Source organism: Chlorocebus sabaeus, chromosome 27 (assembly GCF_047675955.1).
Source record: "Chlorocebus sabaeus isolate Y175 chromosome 27, mChlSab1.0.hap1, whole genome shotgun sequence".
NCBI classification, from domain to species: domain Eukaryota; kingdom Metazoa; phylum Chordata; class Mammalia; order Primates; family Cercopithecidae; genus Chlorocebus; species Chlorocebus sabaeus.
In genome coordinates, this window is record NC_132930.1 from 49,791,148 (window position 1) to 49,800,949 (window position 9,802).

The following is a 9,802-nucleotide window of genomic DNA, read 5'->3' on the forward strand; positions in this document are numbered from 1 at the left end:
ATATAACCAAATTTTCCAATTATGTCCTGTTATAAGGTGAACAGATTCTTACTGGACTTTTGCTAATAACTATATCATCATTAAAATAAGAGTATTCAGTAAGAATTTCAAAATTCTGGAGAGATTAGGCAGGGAAAAAAAGATAAATGCTTCATTTCTGTTTACAAAAGTATAATCTACTAAATTGTTGTAAGTTACAGTTAGATTAAGAGAAAGAGATTTCTTAAATTCAGAAACTAGAACATTAAAGAACCAGCAATGCTCTAAAAGGCTATAAAATTATAATCAATTTTCATCAGTTCATTCAGTGCCATGTAATCAATTCCAGTCTTGCTGGATCTTGGATTAGCAGTCTCATGACCCCATCAATTTCTCCACCAGGCTTCTGGAGATCTTCACTGAGTCAAGTGTATGGTCTTAAAGTTATTTAAGCAATATCATCAGAAGTCTTTAACCAGAGAACCTGTCATACTCTTTTCCATGAGTCTCAGAGGGAGTCCTGTATCGGAGATGAACATTCTGACCTGTAGCTGATCGCAGGAGCTTTCAGGAAAGCATCAGGGGGAAATAATATCTAAATGACAAAGAGTATGAAATGGCTGTGATTATACCACAGTTGACAAGGATATTTGATTTTTTCTGTGGCATACAACATTTATTTATTTATTTATTTATTTAGAAACAGAGTCTCGCTCTGTCACCCAGGCTTGAGTACAGTGGCGTGATCTCGGCTCACTGCAAGCTCCGCCTCCCAGGTTCACGCCATTTTCCTCCCTCAGCCTCCCGAGTAGCTGTGACTACAGGTGCCCACCACCACGCCCAGCTAATTTTTTTTGTATTTTTAGTAGAGATGGGGTTTCACTGTGTCAGCCAGGATGGTCTTGATCTCCTGACCTTGTGATCCACCCACCTCGGCCTCCCAAAGTGCTGGGATTACAGGCATGAGCCACTGCACCCAGCACATTTAAAATAATAATTGGAATTATGACTCATAACTCTATACTGGCACATAGCATGGATAAGGAGGACATTGACAAATTTCCAGGAATTTTATATAATTTCTGAAAACATAACATTTTACCCATACAAATATAACACAGGGAAGGTTAGATATCTCTTTTTATTTGTATCTTTTGTAAGGTTTTCCTTATAAAAAATACATCCTTCTTTACTTGTGAAACATGCCCTACTTTTCTTGCATGCTTTCCATAGAGTTGTTTCTAGTTATTCTATTTCTTCTAGTAGTTTTATTTACACATATTGATTATAATTGTAATACTTAGTAATCATTTATTTTCCAGATAAAACTAACAAGTAAACAGTTATAAACTGTCATATATTAGCATTCCATAGTAGGTTAGAAAATGTATGAGTATACCATCTCCCAACATCTACAGGGATGTGTTTCCTCATCGTACAATTTCTCATCGTGGTAGACAAAAACATGTTTATTAATGGTCTAAAATATCTTTAGTCTCTCTGTAAAAATAAGAAGCGAAAAGTATATAAACTTGAATTATTTATGTTCAGTAATTAATGTTTTAGTATTGTATCTTATTTATAAATGGTCTAGATATTTAAAGCAAATCTGTCACTTAGCTTAACTTTAAGGTTAAAAATTACCAAAAAGTATTTTGGAAACTACTATTAAGCAGATTTACAGTAAACAAATTATTTTTGAAATAATGTTTTTTGCTTTTCACAAGATGGCACCGAAAGTGAAGAAGGAAGTTCCTGCCCCTCCTAAAGCCAAAGCCAAAGCCAAAGCTTTAAAGGCCAAGAAGGCAGTGTTGAAAGGTGTCCACAGCAACACACAGAAAAGAAGATCCACATTTCACTCACCTTGAGGTGGCCCAAGACACTGTGACTCCGAAGACAGCCCAAATATCCTCAGCAGATCACCCCCAGGAGAAACAAGCTTGACCACTATGCTATCATCAAGTTTCCACTGACCAGAGTCGGCCTTGAAGAAGACAGAAGAAAACAACATGCTTGTGTTCATTGTGGATGTTAAAACCAACAAGCACCAGATCAAACAGGCTGTGAAGAAGCTCTGGGACATGGATGTGGCCACAGTCAACATCCTGATTCGACCTGATAAAGAGAAGAAGGCATACGTTCGACTGTCTCCTGATTATGATGTTGGATGCTCCTTTGGATGTTGCAACAAAATTGGAATCATCTAAACCGAGTTCAGCTGGCTAACTCTAAATATATGTGTATCTTTTCACCATAAAAAAGAAATAATGTTTTTCATAAGAATGACAACTTAATTAGGATCAAATTTATAAGCTTTAAGATTTTACATTTCTAGTAAGTATAATATTAGCTTATTTGAGTAGAACTCAAGCAGAATAGGAAATTATGTTTGTTTCATATTCAATAGTGGTAACTTTGAAGACATAGTTGTTTTATTACACCAAAAATATTATATTAACCTTATTTAACTAAGTTTTATCCAAATCGTGTTAACTTAAAAAACATTTGATCAGTTCCTATATTTCTAGGAGTTTGGTTAATATTTATTTATAAATGCTTATTTTTTTCCAAGCCAAGTTAGAATAGAGCACTTTTAAAGGATTTTATAAATGAATTTTGCAACGCTATCCTGAGTTAAGAAAATATCACATATACATAACACACATTAATAGACATACAAACACAAATAGAGATTTCATAGCTTTCATCCTGAAATTTCAGCCACGAATCAGGCATAAATATTCTGATGGTTAACTTTAGACATCTACTTGATTGGATTAAGAGACACACATAGCTGGTAAAACACAATTTCTGGGCATATGGGTGAGGGTGTTTCTGGAAGACACTGAGATAACCCTGACCCAATGTAGATGGACACAGATGTGGTTTAGCTGTGTCCCCACTCAGATCTCATCTTGAATTGTAGTTCCTATAATTCCTACATGTCGTGGGAGGGACCCAGTGGGAGGTGATTGAATCATGGTGGTGGTTACTGCCATGCTGTTCTCATGATAGTGAGTGAGTTCTCATGATCTGATGTTTTTATAAGGAGCTTTTCCCATTTGGCTCAGCACTTCTCGTTGTTGCTACCATGTGAAGAAGGATGTCTTTGCTTCCCCTTCCACCATGATTGTGAGGCCCCTCCAGCCATGTGGAACTGTCAGCCCATTAAACCTCTTTGTTCTTTATAAATTGCTCAGACTCAGGTATTTCTTCATAGCAGTGTATAAATGGATGAATACAGGCACCATCCAATTGGTTGAGAACCCAGATAGAACAAAAAGGAAGAGGAAAGGGGAATTTTCTCCTTCTGAAATGGAAACATCCTTCTTCTCCTGCCCTTGACATCAGAACTTCAGGGTCTCAGGCCTTTGGCCTCAGAATGAGAGTTACACCATTGGCTTCCCTCGTTCTGAGTCCTTTGGGCCTGGACTGAGCCATGCTACGCTTTCCTGGTTCTCCAACTTGGTGCTTTCCTGGTTCTCCAACTTGGAGACAGGCTATCTTGGAACTTGTCAGCCTCCATAATTATGTGAACCAATTCCCCTAATGAGTCTTCTCTCATCTATCTATCTACATATATCACATTGATTCTGCCTTTCTTGCAAATTTAGGAGAACCCTGACTAATGTGATTACAGTAATACAAAATTCACTAGTTTATACAGAAGACTTGGATTTTGTCTTTGCCCCATTTTTTATTTGTATTATAACTGTGTTTCTGGAAAATGGAACAAGTTTTTACCTTCTTCATATGAGGGCTAAAGCTTTTTTCTCGCTAATACTTTTGGAGATTTGTAAGATTTTCTTTTGTTTTGACATACAATCTTACGGAGGCTGAGAAATATTTTTTTTTCTGTTTTATTTTTCAGCCCCAGGTGTTTGCTTTTGCAGATTCTTGAGCATGTTGAGAGCCTCCAAGGCATGGAGCAGGGTGCCTAAAATTTCAGTGATTATAGGGAGTTGAGAGACTCAAACGGGAAGGGAAAGGTCTAAAAGGAGGCAGTTTGGAAGATAATAATTTTCTCAAAGGAGCCATTAAAGTTCTAAATAATTCTTATTGCTAGTAAAGTCATGCAAACAGGAAAGGAAGTAGACAGAATTAGTACCATATTGGTGGAACACATAGTCAGCAGAGGTTTGAGAAGGGAGAATTTAGTCAACTGAGAAGTTCCCATGAAAGGAGCAAGATCAAGATCACAGAGACACCATGAGACAAAAAGCCAGGAATAACGTCCAACCCAAGAGGAGAACACAGAGGCCTCAAAACCAAAGCTAGGATAAGAAACTTGTAGCCCAAGAGTTACCTTCCAGACAAAGAAGCCTGAGATTCCAACCCAGCTTCAGAGTACTCACTCAAAATGTTACTGAAATTGTAGGCTTTTCAATGACTTAGCCATGCATGCAAAAGGCATTCCCTAAGGTGGTACAGAAGATGGAGCCCCCATATCCAAAGATAGCCAAGGAGAAAGAAAGACCTATGTTGGCAGAGCCAGTGGGCAAAGGCAACAGAAACGGAGACAAGAATCCTAATGGGATGAGATCCTTTCAGATTTAGGCTTATACAAACTCCTGAGAATTGGCAGGTTTACAGCCATAAATGGGGTATCAACTTTTCTACTCATTGGATTACAAGTTCTTCAGCATCCAAAATGATTAACAAAATGACAATTTCTAGGGCTTTTGTGGGAGAGTATGGAAGGTCTTTTTGAACCTTTTAATGCTGTCAACAGAAGACTGATGGCATTCATAAATTTGGAAAAGAGACATTTCTTTATTTTTATGATTTTTTTTTTTTTCGAGATGGAGTTTCACTCTTGTTGCCCAGGCTGGAGTGCAATGGTGTGATCTCAGCTCACTGCAACCTCCACCTTCTGGGTTCAAGCGATTCTCCTGCCTCAGCCTCCCAATTAGCTGGGATAACAAATGCCCACCACCAAGCCTGGCTAATTTTTTGTATTTTTAGTAGAGACAGGGTTTCATGATGTTGGCCAGGCTGGTCTCAAACCCCTGACCTCAGGTGATCCACCTACCTTGGCCTCCCAAAGTGCTGGGATTACAAGCATGAGCCGCCACACCCAGTGAGAGATTTATTTCCTACAAAGGGTTGCAGCCTGCAGGATTGTCCTTCTGACAGACTGGGAAGCATAGCCTCCAGCCAGAAGCCAGAAACAGATGCTTCAAGGGAGATGTAAAGGAAATAGTAATTTATGCTGAGTGGAATTGGCAAAAACATATATTTAATAAACTCTAGGAGGAGTCATGAATATTTATGAAAGGAGAAATGCATGTTTCTGCAATTGAGTTTCTTGCTTCTTCATGGGTCCCATGAAAAAAAAATGGCAGTGTTAGCACGATCCCAGGGTAGAGTTTTCTGCCTTCTGACATTAAAAGGTGAAGCAGAGGACATGAAAACTCACTCTGTGCATCCTCTGTACACAGACCAGAACCTCTCTGTCATGGGTGGTCTCTTATTAGGCAAGAAAGGAGAGGTTGAAATCAGTGGCAGTGCCTTTGAAAGGGCTGGTTTCTGTTTAATCCTTAGGGAAGAAAGCTTCATCATGGTTAGCAAACGAGGGGGTATAATGAGGTGCATCTGACCCCCATCATCCCATCCTGGCCAAGCTGAGAACTCAGTTTTGAAAGTTACTCTGGGGTTCCCTCAGCCAAGAGTTGGTCTGTTCAGTCAGTTGGGAGCTTAGGATTTCATTTTCATTTATCAATGCTAATGGGAAAGAGTACACTGTCTTCATGGCAGCTGAATTTGCAAGAAACTCCTTGGATGGAGTTAACGGCAGCTGTATTTTTTCTGGGAGCTCTGCTTTAATTGGATAAAGTAAGTTCTGGTAAGATTTCTTCCTTTATCTTCAGTATCTCAAATGTTTTCATTTAAATAATCCTTATAAGAACTCTTGATGTCTGAGTAGATTCCCACACAGTCATCTACTATAAGACTTTCTGATTCTTTTTTTCCTTTGGTCATTATGAATAGAGCTTCTGTAAATAATTGCATGGTAGCTTTTATTTAGAAATAATATCAAAGTAGTTGTCAAAATACTTACGAATATGATTTTTGGATTGTAAGGTGAGACTGTTTAGCTTTGGGAAAAACTGCCCAACTTGTAATAGAGGAGGAAAAATAATTTTCTGTGTTTTTGGAATTCTTAGATGGGACCTTCTGTAACAAATGACAGATTAAAATGAGAAAAACAGAAAAGTTTAAAAACATGTATATCTTATTCATAAGACTCTTTAGTGATTTAGTTATCTTTCTGTTCTTGGTCCTGAGAGAGAGAGGTAGCTTTTAAATGGGGATTTCCTTTATAGATGTAAATTTTCCTTACACAAGGGTAACTTCTACTCTGTTTTCAGAACTTCCTTTGTTGGCATTTTTTTCAAAATAATCAGCTTGGAATAATTCTTAAGCCAAAGGGACATATTTTTGGGTGGCATATTCTGGTTTCCTACCATTATATTTTAGGGTGGCATATTTTGGTCTTATACACTGTGTTCCACCAGCAATGAAAAGAGTTCTTGTTTTTCCTCCTGCAATTTGTCATTTTTGAAAGAGTTTAGCAGTTCTAACAGATATAGACCAGCTGTGCTATCTCACTGTGGTTTTCAGTTATCTACTATGTTGAGCATCTTTTGGTATGTTTACTTGCCTTCTGTAGATCATCTTTGGTGAGGTGTCCATTCAGATCTGTGTGCATTTTTAATTGGGCTGTTTAACTTATTGTTCAGTTTTAAGAATTCTGTATGTATTTTGAATACAAATTCTTTCTCAGATGTGTATTTTGCAAATATTTTTTTCCAATACGTGACTTGTCTTTTTGTTCCCTTACAAGGTATTTTCCAGAGTATTAACTTTAAATATTAAGAAATCCACATTGTCATTTCTTCTGTGTATATCAACCTTTTGTGCCATTTGTTAAAATTCATTACCAAACCCAAAGGCACATAGCTTTTCTTTTATAGTTTCTTCTAGAAATTGTATAATTTTGCATTTTTAGTGTAAGGATGATTTTGAGTGATTATTTGTGTACTGCTACTACGCTGTGACCCAGCGAGCCCTGCAACGTCCCCAACTGCCAGCAGGCGGCCTGCCCTCACTATACTGCGAGCAAGAGGACCCTGCAGTGCCCCGACGCCAGCAGGGGGCGCTGGCCATCACTGTAAGAAAGAGGGCCCTGCAGTTGCTGTAGTCGCCAGCAGGGGGCGAACTGGCACAGCACCGTGAGAAAGAGGGCCCTGTAGTGCGCAGCTGCAAGCAGGGGGCACCCAAGCCCGGCTTTTCCGATTTCTGAAGTTCCGCTGGTCTCTGCGCCGCTCCTCCGGCGGCGTGCGTCTCTGCGCCTGCGCCGCGACACCCCCCAACGACGAGCAGGCATGCGACTCTGCGCCTGCGCCGGCCTGCGCCGCGCCAGCGCGCGACTCTGGGCCTGCGCCGCGCTGGCCTGCGACTCAGCGCCTGCGCCGGTCTGCACCGCCCCGGCGCGACTCTGCGACTGCGCCGCCTCAGTCACGACTCTGCGCCTGCGCCGCGCCAGCCTGCGACTCTGCGCCTGCGCCGCGCCGGCCTGGGACTCTGCGCCTGCGCCGCCTCGGTCACGACTCTGCGCCTGCGCCGCGCCGGCGCGCGACTCTGCGCCTGCGTTGAACCGGCCTGCGACTCTGCGCCTGCGCCTGGGCCGGCCTGCGCCGCGCCGGCCTGTGACTCTGTACCTGCGCCGCCCGGGCCCGCGACTCTGCGCCTGCGCTGGCCTGCAACTATGCGCCCCCGCCTGTCTGCGCGGCGCCGGCGCGCGGCTCTGCGCCTGCTCCAGTCTGCGCCCCGCCGGCGCGCGACTCTGGGCCTGCGCTGCGCCGGCTCACGACTCTGCACCTACGCCGCCCCGGCCTGCGACTCTGCGCCTGCGCTGGCCTGCGACTCTGCGCCCCCGCCTGTCTGCGCGGCGCCGGCGCGCGGCTCTGCGCCTGCGCCAGTCTGCGCCGCGCTGGCGCGCGACTCTGGGCCTGCGCCGAGCCGGCCTGGGACTCTGCGCCTGCGCCGCCTCGGTCCCGACTCTGCGCCTGCGCCGCGCCGGACTGTGACTCTGCGCTTGCGCCGCGCCGGCGCGCGACTCTGCGCCTGCGTTGAACCGGCCTGCGACTCTGCGCCTGAGCCTGTGCCGGCCTGCACCGCGCCAGGCGCGCGACTCTATACCTGCGCCGCCCCCGGCCTGCGACTCTGCGCATGCGCCGGCCTGCGCCTGCCTGTGCTGCGCCGGTTCCCGACTCTGCACCTACGCCGCCCCGGCCTGCGACTCTGCGCCTGCGCCGCGCCGGCACTGTGCCTCTGCGAGGGCGGAGTTGTGTTGCCCTCAGCACACACCCGGGTCTCCGGAGAGCATCACGAGGGCGGAGCTGTGTTCTCCTTTACGCAGACCTCGGGGGTACCGCGAAGGCTGAGCAGCTTTCTCCTCAGCCCAGGTCCAGACGTGGGGTGCACCGCGAGGGCGGAGCTGCGTTCTGCTGAGCACAGACCCGGGGTACACCGCGAAGCCGGAGCAGCGTTCTCAGCCTCGCTTTCGGGCAACTCGAGGCCACGTACACGGCGAATAAAATCTTTTCTATTTGTAGCCTTGAGTAATGGTTCAGTGTGAAAAACCGGAAACCAAAAGCCGCTCTGAATCCTGCGCGCCGAGATTATCCCCTCCCAGGGATAGGCGGCCTCAGTGCGACGTCCACGCCGTGGCCCGGAACACAAATACAGCATATGCAGACATGACACCGCAAATACACACCCGCATTGCTCACGGAACATGTACCTGTAATCCTAATGCACTGCTTCAATAGAAAAGTTAATGTAAGACCTGCATACCCCACGCTGCCCTGGGGTTAGGGTTAGGGTTAGGGTTAGGGTTAGGGTTAGGGTTAGGGTTAGGGTTAGGGTTAGGGTTAGGGTTAGGGTTAGGGTTAGGGTTAGGGTTAGGGTTAGGGTTAGGGTTAGGGTTAGGGTTAGGGTTAGGGTTAGGGTTAGGGTTAGGGTTAGGGTTAGGGTTAGGGTTAGGGTTAGGGTTAGGGTTAGGGTTAGGGTTAGGGTTAGGGTTAGGGTTAGGGTTAGGGTTAGGGTTAGGGTTAGGGGTTAGGGGTTAGGGTTAGGGTTAGGGTTTAGGGGGTTAGGGTTAGGGTTAGGGTTAGGGTTAGGGTTAGGGTTAGGGGGTTAGGGTTAGGGTTAGGGTTAGGGTTAGGGTTAGGGTTAGGGTTAGGGTTAGGGTTAGGGTTAGGGTTAGGGTTAGGGTTAGGGTTAGGGTTAGGGTTAGGGTTAGGGTTAGGGGTTAGGGTTAGGGTTAGGGTAGGTAGGGTTAGGGTTAGGGTTAGGGTTAGGGTTAGGGTTAGGGTTAGGGTTAGGGTTAGGGTTAGGGTAGGGTTAGGGTAGGGTTAGGGTTAGGGTTAGGGTTGGGTTAGGGGTTAGGGTTAGGTTAGGGTTAGGGTTAGGGTTAGGGTTAGGGTTAGGGTTAGGGGTTAGGGTTAGGGTTAGGGGTTAGGGTTAGGGTTAGGGTTAGGGTTAGGGTTAGGGTTAGGGTTAGGGTTAGGGGTTAGGGGTTAGGGTTAGGGTTAGGGTTAGGGGTTAGGGTTAGGGTTAGGGTTAGGGTTAGGGTTAGGGTGTAGGGGTTAGGGTAGGGTTAGGGTTAGGGTTAGGGTTAGGGTTAGGGGTTAGGGTTAGGGTTAGGGTAGGGTTTAGGGTTAGGGTTAGGGGTTAGGGAGGTTAGGGTTAGGGGGTTAGGGTTAGGGGTTAGGGTTAGGGTTAGGGTTAGGGTTAGGGTTAGGGTTAGGGTTAG

The 9,802-nt window shown here is 44.9% G+C and overlaps 1 pseudogene; it reads left to right on the forward strand.

Moving 5' to 3' along the window:
- The first annotated feature begins 1,593 nt into the window (after positions 1-1,593).
- Positions 1,594-2,186, forward strand: LOC140710539 (large ribosomal subunit protein uL23 pseudogene; annotated as a pseudogene).
- The last annotated feature ends 7,616 nt before the right edge of the window (positions 2,187-9,802 follow it).